General features: G+C 41.4%; 2 long non-coding RNA genes across 6 annotated transcripts in view; one reads left to right on the plus strand and one right to left on the minus strand.

The window, feature by feature from the left end:
- LOC139826426 (uncharacterized) overlaps nucleotides 1-25,831 on the minus strand; it is a 38,712-nt gene that overhangs the window by 4,149 nt on the left and 8,732 nt on the right. The gene's annotated exons all lie outside the window — the stretch shown is intronic.
- LOC139826427 (uncharacterized) lies at nucleotides 864-10,348 on the plus strand. The gene is made up of 3 exons (XR_011736478.1): nucleotides 864-1,487; nucleotides 2,321-2,449; nucleotides 10,051-10,348. It is a non-coding gene; the product is annotated as an uncharacterized lncRNA (long non-coding RNA).

Genomic DNA, 25,831 nt, shown 5'->3' on the forward strand with positions numbered 1-25,831 from the left:
CATCAATTTTTAAACTTTAGGCCCTGACTTTCAGCTGGTGTGACTCAACAGGTATGTGTTTATCTCACCAGAGTCATCACAAACCTGAAGAATCAGCAGGAAACTCCAAAGGTGCCTGGACCCTGTCCCACCTGAATGACTGAAGAACACCATTCCCAACATGTGCTTGTCTGAGCTCTTTTTGAAGGTGAAATGCCCACACATGATTTCACCCTCACACACCAGGTGTCTTGGTGCCTCTTCCATTGCTTCACAGTCCTTGACATCCCCCTGAGTTACAGAAAAGCCAGGTCTGGGGCAGAGCAGCAGTGGATTTATCTGAGGCTGCAATGCTTCTTGAGAGCCTAATAAATGTTTCCTTGCCTGTTTTAATGACGGCAATATTTCCTAATCCTTTAATAGAACTGTGTAAAAAAAATACCTAAATATTCCATTTTCTGAAGAATGTCTGGAATGATTCGAAAATTTAAATACAATCTTGGTAAACTTAATTGAAAGCCTTGCCTTCTCCAGTGACACACGCTTTCTGTCTGCTGCAAAAGAAAAGGTGGAAGTCCCTCACAATACAGTATTATTCACAGACCTCCAGATCTGGCTGATCCTGTCCTCAGTAATATTACACACATCAGGACGCAGATCAACTATAAAGCATTCCTTAGGACAATTGCTGCAACGAGCAGCTGCTTTTTAAATAGAAAATTAAGGTTATTCCAGACTTTCCCTCAGACATACAGTAACGAGTGACTTAGCACTGCATGGCAGAGAGGCAGGCGGTTATGTGAGATGCCTGGGAGAGCAAGAGAGCACATTATAATGCTGGGAATTTGAAAAATGCCTCAGAGATAAAGCGGAGGCTACACACATATAGAAACAGGCAGTTGTGAAGTAAATTTCACTATTATTTACCAGGGAGGAGACAGCTCTCCACAGCTCTGTGGGAATGGGCTCCACAACCTGTGAACACTAGGGGTTGACAGGGGACAGAATGTCATGGGGGTCACTGCAATGCAGGGACCCTTCTGCCCTCAGGACCATTTGCTCAGTTCCAGTTAAGTTGTATATTCTGATGCCTTTTACATTAGTGCTTTGGTAGGGCCAGGAGGGCACTGCCACTTCTCACCCCTGGATTCACCGTGGCAATGGCAGTCCCAGAGGGCATCAGCTTGCTTCTTTTGGGTTAAAACTAGACCAGCAGATGCATCCCAGGAGGTCACCTAATGCAGTCCAGCCACTCCACTACACCTTGTCTGAAGCAAAATCCCCCACAGACATAGCCAGTGGGCTTCTGCACACCAGTTTCATTTGGCTGGTCTGTTCTTCCCACATTACAGTACTTGCAGCTGCTGGAATTTTGTCACCTGCAACAGTCCAGGCAGGTAATGTGAATTTACAGAAGACTTCCGTGGACAAAAGACTAGTCCTCATTCACCATTATCAACACTGATTCCTACAACTTCGGAAGCATCACAAACCAAGACACAAGAAAGGTGAGCAATGACATATTTTTGCTACTTACAGGTGGTCCGTACTTGCCCATTGACTGATCTCCAAGGGAGGCTTGTGCTGTTTCACAGCCTGCAGTGTGGTGCAGTTAAAAAGTACATTTCAGCCATCACCTCAGAAAAGTTCCCTTTTGCTCTTTTAGGCAGACAGTGTGATTGAACCAGGTGTGTGTGGTAGAGCCTGCTTCAAGCAGAGACAACCTGCAGTATCCTTCCCTCTTCTGCAGTGCAAAGAATAAGTTTTACTTCTGTTTCTCCTGGCATCATTTTAGTGGGTCTTGTGCAATAGCCCAGCGTTGTTGCTATGGTTTTCCAACATTGCACGGAGGTGCTTAAATTTTAAAACCATGTCGTCGTTTATGAAAACAACAGATCCTTTTATACTTTGCCATAGTATGTTTCACATTTTCTTTTACATGCATGTGACTTCAAAAACAACTCAGTACCAAGCATATATCAGCTGTCCGTATCCATTTAAAGATATCCTGCTTGAGAATATCAGGATGTGCATGGTGCAGTATATTTAGACAAAAAACATCCATATCCTTTACACGAGAATCATTTGTGGTCTCTCTTTTCTTTTTTCCCCTGTTTTCCTCTTCCCTCCCAAAATATGGACCATAGGGTGCATATCTTGTTACTCACTGCTACACAAAGGTAAACTCTGCATTTCCTCCCCAAGCACCTGGAAGCTGGCCAGCCCAACCAGGGCTCCAGCTGAACCAACGGCAGAAAAGCTGAATAAACCAATCACAACAGGAAATAATAAAGAGGAAGTCCATGTCTATCAGTATTAATTGTAAGGGCGTTGTTTTTAGGAAAGGAAACCAACGAGCTGGACAAAGAGCAGCACAGTGGTGCAGACACCTGCCAAGTCATTGGCCAGCAGCTGGCAAAGCCCTCCGGTGGGAAAGCAGAGCATGGGGAAGGACAGACCCTGCCTCCAGGTGAGCACAGCGGCTGGTGATGGCACTCTTTGTCATTCCCAGATGTTAATGTTGTAGCCCACCACCACCACTACCTCTCAATGACTGGCAAGTATACCCCTGGCTTTCATCAGAAAGGTGCCAACACACACCCTTCCTTCCAAGGTCTCCCCGCTGAAGCAGAAATAATGACCAGAAATATCTCTACTGCAAATGGATTGCTTTATATCTATCCTTTTCAAAACTGCAGTGAGCCACGGGCATAGAGAAGGGCTCCTTTAATTTTTTTTCACTCTGCATCCTCTGAGGAAGAGTGCCAAGGCAGCCTGCACCAGTCCACATTTTGCTGCAGATGGTCACAGGGCTGCTGCTCGGCGCCCGCTGAGGGCAGCAACAGGTGCATGGGACACTGAGGAACTGGGCAGGGAGAACCTATCCCAGTTTCAGCTACCCAAGGCACAGGGACAATAGCGAAAACTGGGTAAAGACCTGGCCCAAATCACTGACAGAGACAAATGCAGATAGGACAGCGCATCTTGCTGGGGCAGAGTGAGGATGCTGTGCCGTTTCCTCAGCATCTGTGAAACCATTCAGCCCAAAATGAGAATAATCTTTAATATGTCTGTGTTTCCATGGTTGCATCTTTTTAACTATAAACACCTCATGCTTTAAAGATTTAAGGAATGACCATGTTACACTGACAGTCTTCTTTTAAGGAAACCCCATAAAATACCAATAAGTTTAGTTCTGCCTAGCTGTTCGGTTGCTACTTTGAAACAGCCCGTAAACTCTACTGAACAGTCGTTGTCTGATCTCCCACAGGGCCTGACATAAAAATGGAGTCATCACAAAAATGAATTATGGACTATTTTTGCAGAAAATATGTCAGTTATGTACCCTGCAACCAGTTCCATTAGGGTTTCATACTCCCTTTACCCCTTGATTTCTCCCTGCCCCCTCCTTCTTTTCAAGAGAAACTTTTAAAGCAGTAAATGGCAGGATTCCAGAGGTTATGTTACTGCCAAAAAACAATTTAAAAAACAAAAGAGAGACACTGCAAGCTAAAAAAAAAAAAAAAAAAAAAAAAAACAACAGTGGGAAATGCATTCCCTCTGCATCTGGGACCTTAAATCTTGGCAGAATAGCTGATGGTATTTTACCTTGGAAATGGCTTTCCATCTTCTGTCTCCTGTTCACCAGACATGGCTGATTGCACTAAGCTTTTCCATTTTCCTACTACAAGAAGAGACATAAAACTTCACTTCTGCAACTGCAGCTTGCTGGTTTGTAAGGAAGAGATCCAATCTACTGTAAAATCTGGTTCACACACTCTTCCTAGGCTTCACATGCTATTCATTTACGGTAGTGAGATTGTGGCTAAGCAGTGATGTGGAAAACTAGCTTTTAAGAAGATTTGGAAAAAAAAAAAAAGGATCTGTTTACAGGAGGGTTGCTTCTGCCACTGCGTAGCTGAGTGGATACTTTCAACAAAATTACTGTTGTTTATTTTTACAGCCTTGTCCTCACATCCTCTAAAAGCTGTTGACTTTCACGGCAGCACTCTGGGACAGGCGTAAAACAAGTAGGCGGGAGTTAGCCCCAGCCATAGCCTGAGCTGAGCCTGGGAAAGGCCGGGCATGCCAGGGCAGCCCACTCCCTAACATCATTAGCAACAACTCATTGTAGAAATGTTTTATACCCTTGCTGACCTTCTCTGACTCTTTCCAGCTCTGCTGCACCCTTTGCAATGTGAAAGAACTAAAACAATTGGAACACTTATGGATTTAATTGAATGGCAAAATGATGCTCTCTGTTTGTTTTCTCCTCTAATAGCTGTTACTATTTTATATGCTTCAACAGTCACTGTTGAGTACCAAGATGATATTTTCATGGATCTGTTGTGCACCCACTGTTTTAGTCCTGAATTGTAATGGTCAGCTCAGAAATCAACATCTAACAGGTTACTTTATGATCATTTTTTCCCCCGATTTGTATCACTTTATTTCTATCTACCTTGAATGCCATTCATCAGATCCTTCTACAGCTCTTTACAGATGTCCTTCATCTTTGCTGGTTTGAGTAATTCAGTTTCATCAGCAAAGTTTTTTATCTTGCTGCTCACTGAACAAAAAGAGTGCCATCACAAATCACCATTTAATCCCCCTGCTGACCTCACCATTTTTACCCTTTATCAAGTTTTTATCCATGTAAGGATCTTCTGTATTATGTTAGGTTTCTTACAAGTTTTTGGTGAAAAAGTCTGCCAAAAGCCTCTGGAAATCTAACAATAACTGGCCAATGGGATGACTCTTATCCATGTGCCTCTAAGCCTCTTTTAAGAATGCTATCAGATCTGTATGGCCACGCTTCCTTTTACAAAGACCATGTTCACCCTCCCCAAACTGCGGATTACTCAAGCACCAACCAGTTTTATTAACCATGCCTCACTGTCAGATCTGTCTATGTTCTCGAAAGGCTAAGAAATCAACAGGCCTTTGACCACACATTTAAGTTTGGTAAATCTAGAGATTTCCAAATCCAGAGCTGAGAACAAGGGCCAAGGCTGGTATCCTCGTGGGAAAGTCCTCTTGGTTTAACCTCTTCTGTACTTCCAGATGAGTCTCTAAATGCTTCCTACCTCTGCCATGGCTCTCCAGCACAGACAGGAGGGGTGGCTGGACAAGAGGTCCCAGGCTGTTTAAGGGGCCAGCTCTACCAAGCAACTTGCAGAATGAGCAGCAAATCATTTTCTTTATGATTTTCTTGAGAAATGCAAAACCAAAGCAAAACCAAAATCCAGCTGCCAAACTCTGCATTGGTACTTTCCAGATAAATCTAAGATGTAGCCTCATGTAGCATTATTGAAATAGTATTGAATATTGAAATGGCATTGAAATAGTCTAATCAACAGTGACGTTGCAAAGGTTGCATCACAATGCACTTAGCAGTAATTAAATGTAAAATGGGACCTGGATTTCTACTTGATCTTCTTGGAGTACAAGCAGCTGTTTAGGTTGTCCACAAATGGCCAGCAAACCTTGTCAAGTTCAGCAATGTTTCTCCTATGATCAATGGCTGCAGATTGACACTCAGAAATTATTAATATTACTCACTATTTACATTATGTCTGTCTTTAAGACCCCACCTGAAAATCAGAAATTAGGTCCTCCTCATTTTCACTCCTGGTTAAAAAATAAATAAATAAATAAGAGACAGTGCTTGCCTGGAAGAGCTCAAATATGCATTTACCATGGCGACACATTTACTTCATGTCTCTGAGAGATATTTTATGTACTGTGTTTTCATATTTGTTCCTGTCTTGCCACAAGTGTCTCTCTATATGACGATACATCATGTCTCTGTTTTCCCTCAGGATCTTAATAATGTTAAACTTTTTAGGTGTGTTTGGCTTTTATCCAAAATTTTCCTTTAATACTTTTTTCCCAACTCTCAGATGCATAATTAAATCCACCTTAATAATAAAAGGCACTCAGTCCTCTTTTTTCAGCTGAAGCATACAAAACAAGGATTTAACTCTTCAGTAGCACACTTGGCTTCTTGAGGATGTATCTGTAATGCATCAGCTTTCCAACTCAAATAGGACAAAGCTCAAATTTCTGTGGAATATGTCTTTACATAGCAACAAGCAAATATTTTCTGTCAGTGAAAGAGCAGTGGATACAACGAAAACAAACGAAAACTGAGCCCTGACTCGACTCCACCAACTTGCAGATTCCTTCCCTGAATCCACCTACTAATAAAAAAGAACCAGACTAGTTGAATGCCTCCAAAGAGCATTTTCTGACAGTGGCTGAGCTGCAGAACTAGAGCAAGACTGAGCTTTTCCAAAGGGTGTGCCTGATGCTAAATTCTGAATGTCTGGGGTCATTGTATCGATCCTGCACTTTTAGCATCTGAAAAACAGATGCTTTTGTAAATACCAAAATACAGAGAAGTAACATAAAATGTAGACACCCATCTTCCAAATTGGCTACATGGGATATTCATCTTTCAGAAAGATCTGAATTCCCTTCTTTTTTTCTTGAATTCTCTATGCCACTGTTTCTGTCTCCCCTGTCTCCATCAAGCCTTTCCCCATGGTGGCTGCATCTTTGAGCCAGGGGGTCAGCACTCTGATGTGCGCTACAAGGTCTCAGTCTTTCCAACCTTCTCACCTGGGAGTTGGATTATTTCCAAGCCACAATGGCCCTGCTCTCCCCTCACTTCCACCATCAGCCTCAAAAGTGACATCTTGATAGTTCCTGGGGAAAGCAGCTGTTCTAGGACATCACTCCCACAAGGGAGGCACTGCCTTGGCCAACTCTGCCAAGTCCTTTGAGGATCCTGGAGATTAACACTGAGAATACAACTTCATATTTCACGGGGAGCCAACGTAATGAGTAACAAACCGCAATGACATTTACTTGGCAACCGATGTTACCCAAATGGAGGGCTGCTCCACACAAAAGCTCTGTCCATGTGGCAATGCTTATTTCTAAGCATAATTCATACTGCTACCTGGGGGCACAGCGCTGGTGTGCAGCACCAGTCTCTGGGTAAGAGGGGGCACCAGCAACCACAGCTGGAGGAGAGCCTGGTGGAATTTCCTGCTATTGCTGCCCTGAGTCCCTCAGCAGTAGATTGCAGGAGGTGTCTGCAGCCCAAAGAAAGAAATTGGGAAAAAAAAAGTAAATATGATCATCATGTCTGGCATGTCTTCACAGTGTTCTCCTTCTTCCATCTGTGTTACTTTCCTTTCTCCAGCATTACCAACAGCCAGGTGCTGGTCCCAACTGTGTGAAAGGAAATGGAAGTTGTGTGTCCTCTATTTTAAGAACATGGTCACCCAGACGTGGCAAAGCATTTTCCTAAATGTAATTGTAATTGAGCACACTGGTTTTTAGCTATTCCTCCAGTTATATTTGAACAGCATTTGGGTTACATTCTCTGCTCCAACTACTGATTACTGAGTATTTTAAGATACAGTGATTACATTACACAGCATTTTCTGTACACACGCCCAGGCTTACAGTGAAAAGACCCTTGAAAATTATCTCCCCTACCATCCTCCCCTTGGATCCTGCAGCATTTTTCTTCAAAACAAGTGACAAACCCATTTATCCATGGTCACACTGATACAGGGGGGAAGAAAACTGGCCATAGCATAGCTACCTTTCTTTGAAATGTATTTCAGTGGTATTCACACTACCTGTACATAAAAAAGAAAGATCTAAAATAGCGAACTCACAGGATGTCTAATGAAGCCTTTCTAGTCTATACAAAATCAGAACTGCTGTACTCTTGCACAATTTTTATTTTATGTCACAAACCACAAAGCAGAGTTTTCCCCTGTAAATTCATAAAGGGAGGACGGACAACTAACTATACAAAGAAGTGACAAAGGTCAACATCAACAACACCCAGAAGAAAAAATAGAAAAGCTGCAGCAGGACTGGCTGGCTGTCCCAAGTATAATACACCTGAAAGGGAGAAGCAGTCCTAAAGAGAAGATGACCTGGGATGACACATTTCATTTTATATGCCTGATTCCACAAGCATTTCAAAACAACTTAGACACTGCTACCAGCATGTCTTTAATCCTGTCGGCAATGGGTTTGCCTGCTTATCATTTGCTTTCATAGACTGAAACATGTTACGAACGGTCCCCTCTACCTTTGCTCCTGTGAATTTTGTTTTTAGTGCCATCAGTGCCTCTTGCAGATTTGTAGCACAAGCAGATAGAACTAGCATTAAGGTGTGGAATAACCACCTTAAAAGTGCTTTCTGTTTATGTGCCTTTTTATTTTCCAGTGATATTGCCAACCAAGCATCAAAGAGCAGAGATAAAAACCTCTGCTCCTTGAATTCCTGGTGTATTCCTCCCTACCTCATTACAGGCACTGTTGAAGGACATGATAAAGCTGAGCCGACTTGCTCCAGTCTCATCCATCAGCACAGGCACAACTGGAAACAAGCCCTCCTGGAGCAATGTCAGCACTTTCATTGACAGCAAGTGTAAACTAAACAAGGGCAAAAGGCAAAACACCAGAAAGTCCTATTTGGTGTCTGAGAAACCTCTTTGCCTCACTCTTTTGGCCCCCATTTCCACATGTGATGCAGTTGTCAGCAGTAAGCAACCCTGCATGCTGAAAAACAGAGCGCCCATACACTCACTATACCATGTGCCTGTGCCAGCGTTTACAGAACAGTTATTTTATGCACTGGTGGTGGAGACGTGCAAAAGGTTTGAGAGCTGGGCTGGATTCTCAGCTGGCATTATTGTTTGGTGTAAACAGGTAGGCACTGCTGAGCATCAGCTGAATCCAGGACATGGCAATACTTCAAATGAGGGATGCAATCGCAAAGGCTTTCTCGCTTTCCTACACAAATATAAACAAGCATTAGTGCCTTTACTTTTCACTTGTTTAATATTCTTTCATAAAAATGATACCATCCATCCTATACGGTCCTTCACTGCAAGCCAGATCCCCAGGGGAGAAGACTTTTCTCAGTGGTTTTGACTCCCTGTACAGGTTTTTCCGAGGCACAGGAATCCATGTGGTGGCCCAGGCGCTGGGGTCCTGGAGGCGCCTGTATTCACCCTAGTGGTAAGGAATGAGGCAGGGAGAAAGCAAAGCCAATGGATGTATTTGAGGCTCTATAGGTTCAGTTCGCTCCTCAAGGCCAGGTTTGTCTGTGTAATCCATGGACACCGGTGCAGGATCCAAGTCATAACCTCTCAGTTCCACCTGCTCAGATGAGTTTGCGAGGGTGGCAGGGGTGCGAGGGGTAGATAGGGTCTTTTCTCCTAAGCAGCCTTACTCCCCAGGTTAACTGAGAACCCCCTATGGACCAGAGCTAGCCTTGTACCAAGAGCTGGAAGGGGACACCATCACTCCATTGCACCCTTCCATGCAATGAGGCAGAAATCTACCTACTGTGAGGTAGATTTCCTGTGGTGTAGGATCTTCATTTTGTTGGTCTTAATGGACACCATTTCATTCTCGATGAGATCTCCCCCTTCATGCTCAATTGAGATGATACTGGTATGGTCAACACAAAGTAGCTGCATGTATCTTCTAAAATCTCACCACCAGCACACATAACAATTAACTAGGGCAAAGCTGGGCTGTTTTCATCTGATATGAACTCATAACTCAGCAAGTTTTCAGGGTCAGCTTCAAGTTTTGCCCAGCCCTGTAGTCAGCCCTAGCCAGATTTCCAAACACCATCATTTGCAGGCACAGAGTGCATTTTTCAGATGGGTGAGGCTGAGGCAAATGCAAATGTAAGCAGATATGATGAAGATGTCCAGTCGCAACTGTGGCTGTGTTGCTGAATGGTATCTATACTATGCAACCAGGAAATTACATATAAAACCTGCATGTAAACACATAGAAACCAAATGAAATTGTCAAGGAGTACATTTCAAAGGCCATCTGCTCTGGGTAAGCAACCAGTGTAACCAAAAGCTGACTACTGTATTTGTTAAACAAAATGAACCACAAGTGATAAATGGGGAGAAATCCATAATTTCATTGAATCACACTTGACAGTACTCAGAGTGTGTTACCGTAACTCTACCCCTTTCAATTCTGACAGCCATGTTTTATTCATTACAGGCACAGACTGCAGATTCAAAAGGAGAACTCTGTTGTGACAAATTATTTCTGACTTTGGGAGATATATTGAACTACAACTGTTGCACTAAAGTCACAGCCACTTGCACGGCAGTTCTGCTACTTTATCTTCTAATTCCAGGGAGAGGGGAGTACTTAAGCCAGTGAGTACATTCTTGTAAACTGCAAAGCCAGTGCAAATTACACAGTGAAGTCTGGAGAGGGGCGTAATTTGTTTCACAAATAAATAAACAAGCAACATTCTGTTCTCTCTGCAGCTGCTAGAGTTATTATGAAAGTCCAAAAACAACAGTAATGCTTTTTACCATAAAATTATAAGGCAAGAAAATGGATTTAGACAACAGCAAGCATCTTAATTGTATGTTTGTAAACTTCCAGGCAAGCTTTTATTTGACAACAGCTTTAGTTCAAATACCATAGCTCATAGAAAGCCCACATTCTCTTTTCCCTTGTCTCCTTCCTTCCGTTCTTCTCCCAGCGACATACCATCAGATAAAGCTGTGTTTGCCAGGAGGGCTGAAATACATGGCAAAGTTTCGCAAAAGCCATCACTCCACAAGAGTTTCGACACTTGGATCATTTCGGGGATGATAATGTGTCAAAGTATCATGGCAATACTCCAGTACAGTCCTCATACAGTCATGAGATTTCCAATAACAGAGCTTCTTCAAACTTCTTGATTAAGAAGGACACATATTAAAGAACTAAATAAAGAGGTAATTTGGGTCAACAAAAATAATACCTTGTAATTTCCGCCTCATATCCTAAGGGAATTTCTTCCTTTTAAAGATGTTTCTGCAATTCTTTATATAAGGAAAAGCTAATAATTTTCTTCACCTTCTCCAGGCCACTCCGTCAGTTCAAAAGAATACAAAAATTGCTCTGCTCATTAACAAAAAAGAAAAAAAATCATGGATCAAAACTTCCTTCAACTTGACAGGTTGTATAAATATTATCGGTCCCTGTTCTCTGTTACCTGCATTTCAGCTTGAGAAAACCTTCACTTCCTCTGAAAAATTAAAAGGTTATTTATGTCAAATTCCAATTTTAGAGAACAGAAACTTCAGGAGAACCAGAAGCTGGTCACCATCTGCCGAGTGTTCAATACTCGTAGACATCATCTGTTAGCACATGCTTAACTTCCAAGTGTTTGTTGCATTGCACGTAGCTATTGACATGATGTTTCCTTTGTAACACTTTTGAACTATGTGGATTTTCATAAATCAAACACCAACCCATCAAAGAGAACAGAATTACTTATGACAAAAAGAAAGCATCTCTTGATGTAATCAGACTACAGCAGGTAGGAAGTCTGATGTTTAGCTGATGTTTAAATGTCAATTTTAGTATGATTCTGGTTGCCGTCCAACATTTAGGTGAAAACAGATAATACAAAATATAAATAAGTACCTACGTTGGAAACCAGCAGCTTAGCAGTGATAAAGAAACACTTCACCTAGCTGCATGATTAAAAAAAAAAAAAAGGAGAAGGAAAAACAATTACTACACCACATGGGAAAAAAAAGAAAAGAGGATTCCTCTCCACAGTCAAATTAAATAATATCAGATCATGGCAGGATTTCTCTTATCCCATCAGCCATCAGAAGTGTTTTTTTCCATTAAGGCAGTGGATGATGAATCTGAACTCCTACTGAAGAACTGGGAAGGACACAGGAGTCCCTTACGTTTCAAGAAGGCTCATGTGTATAGTTTCAAATAATACAGAAAAGTCACCATGGTCACCATTGGCAAGTCCAGTCTAAGAGAAGTGACCATTCATCACCTTAGAAGCAATAATTACTCAGCCAAGGTTGTTGGTTGGAATGCTGAATAATCTGGTGTTTTGCACAGATGCAAAATGCTCTCTTTGAGCTTCATCTCCTAGAAAGACCAAGAGCTTTTCCTGAAGGTATTATTAGATTTCTTGAGATATAGGGCTGGTGGGCTCAAAAGTAAGCTTCTGGTGCAAATGTGAAATGAGAAGAGTATCTTGAGTTTGCAACTCAGTAAAGCATTTTGAAATTTTATGTTATTTATGATTGAAAAGTAACTCAGGGAATTTCATATTCCTGATAAGGTAAAGGATCTAGGGAAAATTAGAGAACATGCCTTATACTCATGCTATATTGCATGGACAACATTTTCTGGGAATGACTGATAAATGAAATGGCTAAATATGATGCATGCTTATGGTATTTTACACTTCCTGTGGCTGATGATAACACAGAATTTGAGAAAGCCAGCTAGCCTAGGCAAACCAGGAAAACAGGTCAGACTTAGTCAAAAGTAATCAGAATGCTTTGCTCCACAACACCGAAATGCAAATTTCACACGCTGAGCTTTTTCATGACATCCTAGGTGTTACCCACTGCCATTTCTAACCACATATGAATCTTCAATACAGCCTGAGACTGCTTCAAATTATGGGAAAAGTCTGCCTCATCCATCTGTAGCTCTGAAACCTACTGTTAGCTCGCTGCCGCTCCCTGTCTTGGTGGAGGGAAAAAATAATTCTGCCTCAGTTCCTCCTGGGCTGGGATCCAGGCTCTGAGTGCAGCTTTGAAGGGGCAAATGCATACAGCTGCAAGGGACAGGTCTGAATACAGTTTTCTCATCTCTCTTTCACAGGCATTTATAATTACACACACACCCCACACACACTTCAAAGACACAAGGATAGGTACAGTGGCACAACTGCACAGAGCAACTCCTGTCATCAGTCAGTATGGTGGCTTGTGCTTTTGGTATCAGTACACCCAAAGCTATGACCTCACCACTGGAAAATTTTAGGTCTCCTTTCCTACAGGAGAGAAGACCATTTGAGCGAAGGAGGCCTCAATAGCTAACCTCAGGACAAAGTTTTTAAGAAAAACAATTCAATTCCTCAAAAGCCTGATTTTCCCCCTGCTTCATGGCAACTTCTGACCTCATGTCTGGAGGTGATGGATGAGGTGAGACAGAGCCATGGGAGAAGACCTGAGGATAGCTGCCAGTGTGTTACAGCTAGCAGCCATTAACAGGCAAAGTTTCCTCAGAGGGAAATAAGAATTATTTCAAATCAAGAAAAATAAACACCAGAAGAATCAGCTGCGCAGAGTGGCTCACGTAAAATATGAATGTGGCCAAGGTTTGCAAGTCCAATGGGAATCCAACTTTGTGAGCTTACCACAGAAAAATGCAGGTCCCAGCCTTGAGCTCTTATAAAAGCGCCGAAATGAAAGAGTAGAGCCCTTCCTAAACATGCAGAGAAAACTGCATAAATGATTGCAGCCCACAGCTTGCCAGACAGTTGCCCAGTACCAAGATGCTGACTGATAGCTACCCATCTGCGGCGCCTTCTTTATTTGTCCGGCACAGGCAGCAGAGAAGGCAGGAAAAATAAAATGTGTTCACTGGCAAATGCTAAAGTGAGACTTGGGTACACAGAAAAGAAATCTCTCCTGGTGTTTGTCTTGGCACTCATAGTTTAAGCAGACACTATTACAATCCCATCCACATGCAAATCAAAACTGCAGCTACACATATTATTAAAACTCCCGGGCTGATCGCTTTCCACCTAGCAGTGTTACTAGCGTTAGCAGAACACAAGCGAACCTGTTCTGTTAGCAAAAAATTTTGTTGTTCTTTTTTTTTTCATTAAAAGGTACAATAGCATTTTCTCTGACTAGAGCAAGCTGGTTGGTTTCAATCAAGGGGAAAAACACAGGCCTTCTGAACGATAGTGCTGGGTATTCGAAGTTGAAGTCCCAGATCTTCAATCCCCAGGCAGTGGAGCCTCACCACCTCATTGCCAGACCTTGCAGAAGTGAGCAGGGAGCCTGGGAGAGGCAGATGACCCTGGCCTAGCATTAGAGCAGCACTCCACAATAAGGCTTATTGAAAATGCTGCTGAACCACAGCCAGCTAATTCTCTGCACAAGAACAAGAGATATAGGGATGAGAGTAGCTTGTCTAAGATACTCCAAAACCAGTTTTGTGAATGTTAGAGTGATGTGGCATCACAGGAACATGTTTCTGCAGCTTCTTGGTGGCTCAGATCTCTGGTTATCCATCCTACTTGCAATCCACAAGTACCAGCTCATTGACACCGATGTAGGCTATGAATGCATCCCAGCTGCAGGCTTGCCTAGCTTTTGGCAAATCCCTGTGGGACCTCACTCTGAACCTCTAAGTTTCCCCATGCCGTGGAGGTGGGGTAGAGAATTTTCCAGAAATGCAGAAAAGTCTCCTTTCAGCTTTGCACAATCCACCTGCCCCAGCCCTCTTCTCAGACACAGGTAGCAACGCTAACAGGCAGCAGCTTTTCCTACAAGTCCTCCAGCATGCAGAGCCCTCTGCTCACAGCAAGAGCTGCCGACCTTGGACCCCAGAAATAGCCATTGCATGTAAAGCACGCGGCTCGCTTACAAGCTCTGTTATTTACACTGTCATGCTGCCTTTCTTTCATCTCACTTAAAATATGCCTTGTTGGCTGATTATCCTGGAATATCACACACGGTGTGGTGTTAGTGAAACAGTGGCATAAAAGAATAATATTCGTCACACATGAATGAAAAAAATCACAGTCTTTCTTGGTCAAAGTAACCCCAATGTTTATTTACCAATGTCAAACACTATAATAAAGTGCTGCCTTTCTCCTGAAACATTTTCTACACTTTGTGTATACAGTACTGGGCACGTGTTTTATTTTACATGCCTTGAAGCCAGAGTGTGTTGTGTTATTTTATGTCTTGATAGCCCGTAGCGCAAAAATGAGAGCAAGTAATTGGTCTACATGTGTTAGTGTATCCACAGAGAACTCAGTCTTTCTCTTACGAATGGAAAGGTCAAAATCAGAACCAGTGACTCAGGGTTTTTTATTCTTTAGGCCTGTAATTGGTAAGAAGAACTCAAAACACTCATCTCTCACTTGTGCAAATAAAAGCTGCTTTTGGAAAATGTATTTACTCGTGTCTGTTTCAAATAGTGAATGGCCCAACTACCTCCTCAGCAGGTGTTCAAGCTGACAACATGAGCTGGCAAAAATTTGTGATCCTTCTACTGATCACAGTGGAATATTTTTCATCTCCACTAGCTGAGCAGCTGCCTTATGAACTAAAACAAACTGCAAAATCCCAGGCATAATATTTTTGCAAAACTGATGTCACCCATAACATTGTTTATGCCTGATACAAGTAATTATATTTTCTATTTTCCATACCAAATGTGCATGCTTATTCTCCTTTCAAAGTGCTATCTAGAACATTTGGAGTGTACTGATTCATTTTTCAAACATGACACCTTCAGGATGACATATGACAAATGACTTGCGACTTCTCGAAATGAATTGCCTTGCCCAATGAAATTGTCCAAGTCTGTACCCTCCCCTGGTCTGACTGTACATTGTCCTTTACATCAATGTCAAATAAGCACAAATGCAGTCATTGAGACTTGGGAACACTTGGAACAGTCTTCATATTTGTATATCTTGATGTGTCATTTGCTTTACCATTGTCCTTCTCTTTCCTTTAAGCCACTTGTGATTTGCACTTGAAAAAAACCATGCAACCAGTTCTATAGGCACAGTTGTGTTCCCTGTGCACACACCATCAGCTGACACCAACAGCCATTGAAGGACAGATCCAAGCTCTGCTGAACCAACAATACAGATGTCTCCACTGGTTTTGCAGACACAATTTCATGGTCATAGCTGTACGCACGCATTTCACCTCTCTCACTGAGTAATGTGTTACCCAGCTGTTTGCCCTGGAGGAAGCAGATTCGGCAGTTTTTCACTCTGTATTGCTGGACCTGATCCCAGCTGAGATTTTTCACTTGCTAGTGTACTGATATCTGCTTTATTTTAGGAAATCTTCTGCAGGTATCACTGAGAGCCAAGATCCTCTTTGCACAGGGAGTCTGGGAGTAGGTATATAAATCTGACAAAGAGCTTCCCTTTGTACTCCCTGAATGCTGTGATTTACTGTCACTTTCTTACTCACGAGAACTTTAAAAGACAAATATAAGAAAGGAACAACTGTTCCACATTAATCACTGAACAGAACTAATTATTTTAAAAATCATACCACTACAAAACCATAATTTTTTTTGTCAACCTAATGGAAAAGTTTGGTGAAGAGCTATCTCTGTTGATGCTTTACACCCAATACACCTCCCGGTCCCCTACTAATAAAGAAACAAACAAAACAAAACACACACCACGCCACGCACGCACACACACACAAAACCCACCAAAGAGAATCCTACAAGTCCAGCAATCTCTTTAGGAACAGAGATCCAAAAAGTTTTAGGCTTGTTAGAAATAATCATATGAGCACTACCTCAGTCTGCCCAGTATTTTTTTTTCCAGCACAATTACAGAGTTTCCAAAGGAATACAGCAATGAAAATATTTCCATGTAATAGGATTGACATAAGTAGTTAAAATTTCCTGTACTACCTACCCATAGGTATTAAAAATAAAACCAGACAATTTCTTTGCAGGTGGCAAAGGAACTGGTTTATATTTGTCCAATCTTGCTAAAATACATGCTGTAAATATTTATTAAAAACTATTAATCATTTGTATTTTCTCATTAGCCCCTTCTGCTCCTGTCAATGTATGTGTAAAGGTATTTTCTCTCAAATCAGAAGAAGATTTTTGCTTTCCCATCAGTTTTCTTCCTACAATATTTTATAATAACAGGCACAGCACCCACATGACCTCCTTTCAAGCTACCTAAAAGCATTTGGAAGGGTTTATGTCTTTAACTGTGCTGAGGTGCCTGGTTTGGCAGAGAGGGTTTCACGTGAGAGAAAGAATTCTTTTTACAAATTTAAAATGAAAATGGTTTTGTACTTTAGAGAGCTAAAGAAAGCAGAGCTGTTCATTTCCATATTTTTCCCTTTAAAAAATCATTAAATGGATGACATATTTTACAGTGAAGTTGGTCTGGTCATAACACGGACGAACGTATAGGAATATTTTCATAATACAATTAAAATAGCCAGGTTGGAAGAATATAGAGCTTTTCCTGACCTAAAATTAAACTGGGCCACATTCAAGAACTTTTATTTTTTACTTCCACATATGCCAAAACAAATAACAATAGGACACTACTAATCCATCTTGTCGAGCTGTTCCTGACTCTTGGAACTGTCTGTTCCAGTCCTTCAAATAAAGGCGCAATTAACCTATGTTTAATAACAAACCTTTTTGATGGATGGATGCCAGGATAGCCTATACTGTTGTTCAGTGGCAGTGGGATGGAAAACACCAGGGGCACTTCCCGGGTAAGTCACAGCATATCCTGAGCCCAGCATGGGTTCTCCTTACATAGAAGCCCTCCAAGACCAGCATACCAGAAAGACAACCAGGACCAGGCATGTCTGCATCTCCTGCAGGGCCTCTTGAGGCCCTATTTCCCAACAAGGTTTCCCAGTGTTTTGATTTCTCCTTGTAATTACTTCAGCCCTGCAAAGTGCCACTCAACTGTGTTGCCTAATCATATGAAGACTCTCTAAATCAAATCCTAATCCACATGGGGGGCAGTCACTATTGCCACAGTCTGGGTTTCATGACCCTCATGTTATCATGGCACCACAGTTAGTTTTTTTCTTTCTCATTCTCTTCACCTTGGAAAACCCACCAATCGAGTAATCTAAACGCTATGCTGGGGACTTCCCACATGGAGCAGGACTGATGCACCTCTTCTCCGGCATTTGCCCGGCAGGTTTCTGGGCACAGCGGGGCTTGGGGGCGATGCCACTGCCCTCCTAAAGCCAAGTCCTCCAACCTGAGAACTCTGCAGAAGTCCACTCGCAGCCTGCATTTCCCTCTGGCTACAAGAGCCCTGTAGCACACAAACCAAAGCCGTGCTGCTGAGCTTGCCTACCTCTCCCACTGCTGCACCTTAGTGTTACTTACAAATGTTTCCCCTTGTCCTTTAATTGTTGAAATCTCTGCCTGTGGGGGAAGGAGGAAATCCTCACCTTCCTAACTCAGCCATAACCAAACAGACCCCCTTTCAAAACGGATTTCTTCAGACTACAAAGCTCTGTGCATTTCACCTGACTAATGATATCGGAAATCAGCATGCAGCGTCCCCTGGAGCATAATCCTCACGGCACAACTCCTGCTTCCCGCTGTGCCTGTCTCCTCACTGACCCTCATGCTGACAACGAGTTAGAGGAAATAATGAACCTTAAACAAGGAGGGGAAAAAAAGGCACAAAACCAGGACTGATCCCACTTACTGGTCTGTTTGTTCTCTGAGGTTCAAGTGTACTAGGAAAAGCGGAGAACTGGAAAGAAAGGAGGGAGGAGGAAGAAGTAAAGAGGATAGGAGGAGGAGAAGAGGTGCCAGAGACTAATAAAGCTTACTCTACCCAAATATATCTTGTCAGAATTGTTCTCATGGGCAGAGGAAGCCGATAGAGAAGAAAACTTTCAGTTACATGGTTAGGAAAGACAGCTTTAAATAATTTTACCTAAAATAATTTCCTCCTTCTTAATGTTCAAAATGAAGTGCACAAATTCTACTGTAAATAAGAAGGAAGTTGACAGGTAGGAAACTAACTTACAAGCCAGATTTACAGAAATCTCCTAGCATGACATAACCACATAAAATAAATCAGTGGCATGGAGAGTTCAAGAAAGTAACAAGATTTCTAACTGTGCTATGTGTGAAAGCAATCCCAGTAACAGAAGCAATCCCAGTAACAGAAGCAACCCCAGTAACAGAGGCATTCCAGACACATACAAAAACTCAATTATTGCTAGTAACATTGAAAACCCAGAAATATGCAGTACAACTTCATCTTATAGATAAGAAAATGCTACAGACAAATTTCTCTTCTATCACAAGCAAATATTTTCCATTTCACAAAACAAACAAACAAACAAAAAAATCCAAGAAGATTAAACGGCTACTGAAACAAGTCACTTAGAAAACCAAGCCAACACACAAAAAAACCACACACACAAACAAAAACAAAAAAGCTCAAACAAGGACCAACACATAGTCACAGAAATGTCAGTGGGTGCTGGGCTGGGACAGCAGAGTAGAGCAGTGGTGGGAGGAGGCATCGACATTGCATGGGGTTGGTGATTCTCAACACCAAATTATGAAGAAAAGGGAGGCACTGGTGCTGCCAGCCTCAGGGGTCACACTACTACATTGCTGGCACCAAAGCTGATGCCAAATTTATACTATACTTACCAAGGAACAGCCAAAGTAGGAAGTGTGTAATAAAGCGTCAGTGTAAGTGGAAGTGAGGTTTTTCACAAACTATTAACAATACTGGCGAAGAAATGTAAAGAAACATAGCAGTAAAATACAGTACTGAAATAAAATTTGGGCTAACACAAAATAATGACAAGAAAAGCTTGCCGCTGAATTTGGATCACTTGGCAAGGAACATGCAAAACACAATGTTTAATTAAAGAAAGCCAGCTGTAGGCTAATCCGTCTAGGAATAAAATTAGGCAGAGGCCATAGAGAGAGGCGGGGGAGTCTACTCTGGAAGTAGCAGCTGAAAAAGATTTGAGCTCCTGATGGCTAATAAAGTGAATGTGGCTTTCCAGTTCAACACTGTGGTCAACAAGTGTGATCCCTGGATATGCTAAATGAGGGGATTCTGACAAGAATCAGAGCAGTCTCTGCTGGTCCTGTAATATATGTAACATTCAATACTAAAGGCAAATGGCGCCTCTCTTATTGACAGAAAAATCCAAATTATCTCAGGGAAATTTTGACATAAAATTAATATAGGCTACATAATTTTCCTATACTGAAAACATACAGCTCTATCTGCAGAGCTTTTAAATTGACATTAGTCTTTCAGTCTTATGCTAGTATCACACAAGTTGAGGGGCTGGCTCATATCTGCAGTACAGGATCTTTTCATAGACCAGAAATAATATATGAGTTACAGGGACATCATAAAATATTACAGCAAGGATCTGGGATGAAAGGATTGACATGTAAGGAAGCAGTAAAAGAATGAAATATGAATATGTTGGCTAAGAGATTACAAGGACAGCAGGACATAAAGCCACCTACAAAAAAGTTGGAAGAGTTTAAGTGCAATAGCAGAAACCTTATTTTGGAAAATGCAAAAACAGGTAAAGAGAAAAGTGAGAAAGGAAAAGTCAAGTTTCTTATCAGGAAATATAACTTATCCAAACTATGAAAGTCATTAAATTGGTGTATTTACTGACCACATGAAAGATACATTTAAAACTAGACAAGTAGGAATACATGGCAACAAACAGGCAGAAGTTATTGGAAAAACAGACAGAGGACTACAACCCTCCCTACCCCTCAATTTCTCTATCATATGATCTCTATGAATAATTAGGTCAGATGTAAATTTGGTTATATGTACACTGGGGATGGATAAATAGGCCAAGACCCAGACTACACATAGGGACAACTGAGATTTTAGGAACAGATTTCCAGGCAAGCAGAAACCTGTGCAAACTACAACAGGACTAAAAAAACCCAAGAAATTAAATGAGAAGAGCCTCCTATTGAAAGAAGAATGTAGGAGTTACAGCTGCAGCTACTACAAAGGAAGGCAGGAGGAGGGAAGCAGAAGGGAGATCAGACACCTTCATGTACCAAGCACATCCAAGATAAGGAAGAAAATTAATACCCAAGGTGATAAGCAGAGTATGTAAACATAACATGAATATCAAGTCTGCTGACTCTAGCCTTTGAGAGAGTAACGGTGTAACCTGCAAATAAGGTATGAGAGAGGAAAGTGTTAGGCATGATACATCAGGGAACAGAGAGAGCTGAGCAGATGAACTATTGCATCTTCTGAGGCAGAGCTTCTTGTCCTCCCTGCCACACCAGGAGCTGCCTCTGTGCGCAGTAAAGCTCCCCTCACCAGGGTTCTCCAGTGGCTTTGCTGAAAAAACATGAGACTGCTGGGGCCTTTGCACACATGGGGTTGCTGTGTCAGAAGTGAAGTCCCTTGCTGACACCAAATCACACCAATAAAGTACTGTGCAGCCTGCAGCAAATCAACTGAGTGCTAATCCCCATTCTGGAACACGGTCTCAGCGCTAAGTGCTTCTCAGGCCTCACGTGCAGGAAGAGCAAGATTTTTCTACTCATCCAGAGCTTTCCTTGTGCTTCAGAAGGCAGTTTTTCATTGTCATGTGGACAGTTTCTGTGAGACAATGAGAACAGAGGGAAGCTCTAATGATGTACCTCTGATACTGGGTAAAATGGTCAGAATAGGAGGAACTTTTTATCTGGAGACAGGGCTTGGGTAGTGACCACAGAGCAGATGCTGACAGTCACAGCACAATGACAATCATCTTGAGTGCTGTAGGTATTAAGTCCATATCAAGACACTGCTCTAAAGTATAGGAGTTGACTTGTCTGCATGGCCATGGCCACTCTAATGTCCTTGAGAGCTTTGCTGCGAGGATCAAGTATTTACTGTGTCATCTCCAAATGCTCAGGATGCCTTTTCACTGTCAGGGAATGATAAATGCAGAATAATCATTCCCTTTGCCAATGCTGTGCAGAGGTTAAAAGTGAGGTAAAACACAAGCCAAGCAAAGTCATCACCCACTAAGTACTACAAAAGTTTGCAAAAAACCTACTCATTGGAGCTGTGGTGTCTTACATAGTTCTTGGTTAAGCCACAACAAATAGGTATCTCTGAATAACCATTTTCTTAATAGCTTATTATAGTCTCCCATGTAGCTTTCTAAAACATCTTCTGGAAAATGACACACATTTTACAAGTATTTCCAAATCTTGATACCCTTAGTTCAGAAAACAGAACCTAGCTTCTCTGCTGATAAAGCAAAATGAAAGCTGTGAACCTCCTCTCACAAAAGCAGATAATTTGGGTCAATCTATGCTGTGAGAGATTTGTGGCACATTGACTATTGTTCAGCTAAGAAAACATTTGCAAAAATAGTGTCAAAGCAAGATGTTCAAAAGCACTTAGTTCTCTTTGAAGTCGATGTCCAATCTTCTTCTAATCCTACAGATCTCAAAGATTCTCTTCCCTGGCATTTATTTAATCTTCTTATTTATAGATAAGCATGTCATGTGGAAAGCAAATACCTTTCACAGAACACACTGTATGTATTTTTGCAATTAACACACCCCCATCACCATTAAATGGTCCAAACAGGTCAAATTTGGTCCAAAATCTCCTTCATCAGAAACACAGTACTCCTGAGTCTGTATTTCAGATGGTGGAATCACACACATCTTTGCAAAGAGGAAACTAAATATTACCCATGACAGATTATCAGTCCAGGAGGAACACAAAAGAAGACTTTGTCCTATGAACTGTGTGTCACTTGTATGTCATTTTACTTACTCTGTACCACAACACACAAAATATTAAGAACTTATATTTTCAATTTAAAAAAAGGAAATAATTACACATAGCTTTTGTGATAAGAGATTAAATGCTTCTAGTATGTTTTGCAGGATGGATCACTGAACTTTAAACAAAAATTGTGAGCTTGTGAATGCAAACATAAAGTAAACTGAAGAATACAATTACCCAGTGAAACATTCCCCATCTAAAAGGAAATGAGCATGCTTAAAATGGCTGGGTTTGCAGGGCATGTATTAGCTCCAAAATAACTTTCAGAGTCACTACAGGCTATCTGCAAAATAGACAAGAGACAGCTAACAGCTTAAACATTTTCTAGAGAGTTCACAAGTACATAAAACCAACAAAAAACACAGAGCAGCATGCAGAGGGAATGAAACAGAGAAATATTAAACCGTACTGAATGGGAAGCTGGAATTTTGAAGAAAGACAGAGGAACCTAAACAAGGAGAGGGAAAAAAAATCCCAATGCTATCAGAGCAAAAAACTCAGTGGATGAGGAAATTAGAATACTGGGGTGGAATGAGAAATTTCAGTCAACACAAAACATCCAAAGCATTGTATTAAGAAATGCCTCAAAAACACACCAGCCCCACCATAAAAAATAATGAGCACAGAATGCTGGATTACCCAAAACCAAACCATGAAACCAGACATCATAATAACAAACCCCTCTCACTACAGAAAAGCCACAACTTCTATAAATTGTCCTACATCAAAAAATGGTACAGGTCTGTTCCTACAGATTTCATGAAAAAATGCCTTCCTTCCCTAAGAATAACTAAACACAGGTTAAGTGTCTTGAAACAAAGTAGAAGCACCACTCATGCAAGTCAAACAGCTGTTTGTCTGTGTTTTAACAGAAAAGAAGGCAGAACAAAGACCAAAACCATAGTAAAAACTATTCAATTCAGTTGTGCAAAACTGAAGCAAAATTCCTACCACAGTTTCCATATCTCTAAGATTTTTTTTCAAGGGAGGAAGGAGAAAAACAACATACCAGCTGAAAAGCTTTACTCACAAAATAACAGAAAAAAATACACAAAGCAACAGCTAAGGGCACAACAGAGTTATATGCCATCAATATTCCTGCAAAGCAAATTGGACTTTACTACCTTGATTTCTACACACAGACAATAAAACTTGTTTAGCTCATCAGCCTTTCTCCCTGGGAAAGAAATTAATTTCAATGAATACAAATTCATTTTAAAGGGTCTCATTATTTAAATTGGGTTTTGAATCACAGAATATGTCTCTGTGAAAAAGCTCTGCTTCTCTTTTATTTGAAATCTTCTTGGAGCCTTGGCATTGAAACACTTGGTATAAGGAGGCACTAGTTCTTCTGTAGTTAAGGTGATTATTTCCTTTGTAAGGCATTATTGGTTAATATTTTTTCTAATCTCAGTCATCTCTGAAATATCTGAGATTCACCTGTGAAGAATCTTGTGTAGGTGACAAGGTTTTGGAGAGAAAACACTGTGATGCAGACACTGGTTAATTCCATGCACTAAGACTTGACAGAATGAGCTAAACCAGAATGCACACAACATGTCAGTGGTCAGTGCCTATCTCCTCGTCCATCCCAATAACCAGTTCAATAACACCTGAGAAGGTTTCACCAACAAGGGCAAGAAGAACTTGAAAGGTATCACTCTCACTAACAAGAGGTCAAGTAAAGCAGTATGAAGCCTTGAAGATTTCAGGGAAGGAATCAATGGGTAAAGAAGGTAGTTTTCTCTACCATAAAGACTCTCAGTATACCATCACACCTATTAAGATTGTCAACCTACTATGAGGAACAGGTCTTTGTAAGTAAGCAGTCTATCAGCCTTTTATTAATCAGCTCATTGGCATAAGCAGTCCTATTACAGACCTCCTCTAGACTATAATCCCAGATAAATTCCAGGGAGAGAGCAGAAAAAGAAGTAGTGTTACCCCAGAGCTCTAGGAAGCATCTGGGGGAAGAAAAGGGATTTATTTTAAACAAATCACACCTAGTAAAGCCAAGACTTTCAAAAATAGACACATATAGACCATGTCTGAGGACCCAAATATATAGCCTGATTTTCAAAAGAGCTGAGAATCCACTGGTAGGTATTAACATAAAAGGATATACTGGGTGTTCAGCCCTTCAAAAATCAAATCAATGCTGGAAATTCAGCTGACCCTACAGGCCAGCAATAGTTGATACTCTGTGTAATGATGGTGGTTGTCTTTTCTTGCTTCTGTATCACAATGTCAGAACAGGTAGGTTGGTTTAACTCCAAATGCACAAGTACAGTGTGGAGTCTGCACCTGAATGTGCCAAGCAACAGGACAATGCTGCCCGCTTAGGCTAAATCAACTCTTGTCTTCCTTGGGAGTCTTGTCCTGGTTTGTACATTTGAACAAGGCAAAAAGGAGTATCAGAGACCTATCATGAGAGATAAAGTTATCCACCATGATTGCAAATAACAGCAGTCATGAGGCTGTTACTTCTTCACATATAGGTATGAGACAAAGTGGAGAAATGGTCCTCAACTTTGAGACACCATGGCCAGCACTGCTAGTACAGTACACTGGGGCAGTTAGTTGCATTGAGCCTGACTCTTGGCTAATTACACATGCCGAGTGGCATTCCCAGGCATTGAATGGGAATCAAACAGACCACTTCTGCAATAGTCAAGAGCATACAAAGAGTCTCTTGGAAATGGTCCCTGGGTCTTTTGAGCTGCCAGGCTGTGTCCAGGGAGAACATCAGTTGCAGTGGGCCAAATCTATGGCAAGGAAGGCTCTAACATTCTCTGACCACAAATAACCTCCCAGTGGCTGGGAAAATTCCAGGCACGCGTGAATTTCATAGCATAGACACAGTTAATCAAGTCTGTCTAGGCTGCTCTTGAGGCACTGCAATTTGGTAATGGCAGGTGTACATGGACACAAAAGTGCGTATAAGCTGTAAAAACAGCCTGTGGCTCAGGAACAGTAATGCAAGTTCTTTTGGAGTCAGACAGAATGGCAATTCTTGTCCATCTTCATCAGTAATAGAGAAATCTGCTCCAGATATTTTAATGGTCCCCCTGCACAGAGAATTCAGAAACTTCTCTCTCTTTTCTAGCCTTGGACTTCATGAATCTTCTTAATACTCTTGAGAAAAAAAATGTCCGGTGTTATAGCCAAGCCAAAGACTCTCCAGAGCAAAATCTGTTTTGATGATAATCTGTGGCACAGGATCATGCTGAACATATTATCCACATCAGTCAAAGTACAGAGACATAATTAAACTAGAAATAGCAGCATATTCAGAGTGATTCCATTTGCTGATGATGAAAAATGTGTGTTATATGGAATGAGAAAGCAGGGAGTAGCGGTGATTAAAAATAAAAAGGATTCAAACTTGTGGAAATGGACTTTTACATCTGGAAAATC

This window comes from Patagioenas fasciata, chromosome Z, assembly GCF_037038585.1.
Source record: "Patagioenas fasciata isolate bPatFas1 chromosome Z, bPatFas1.hap1, whole genome shotgun sequence".
Taxonomy (NCBI): domain Eukaryota; kingdom Metazoa; phylum Chordata; class Aves; order Columbiformes; family Columbidae; genus Patagioenas; species Patagioenas fasciata.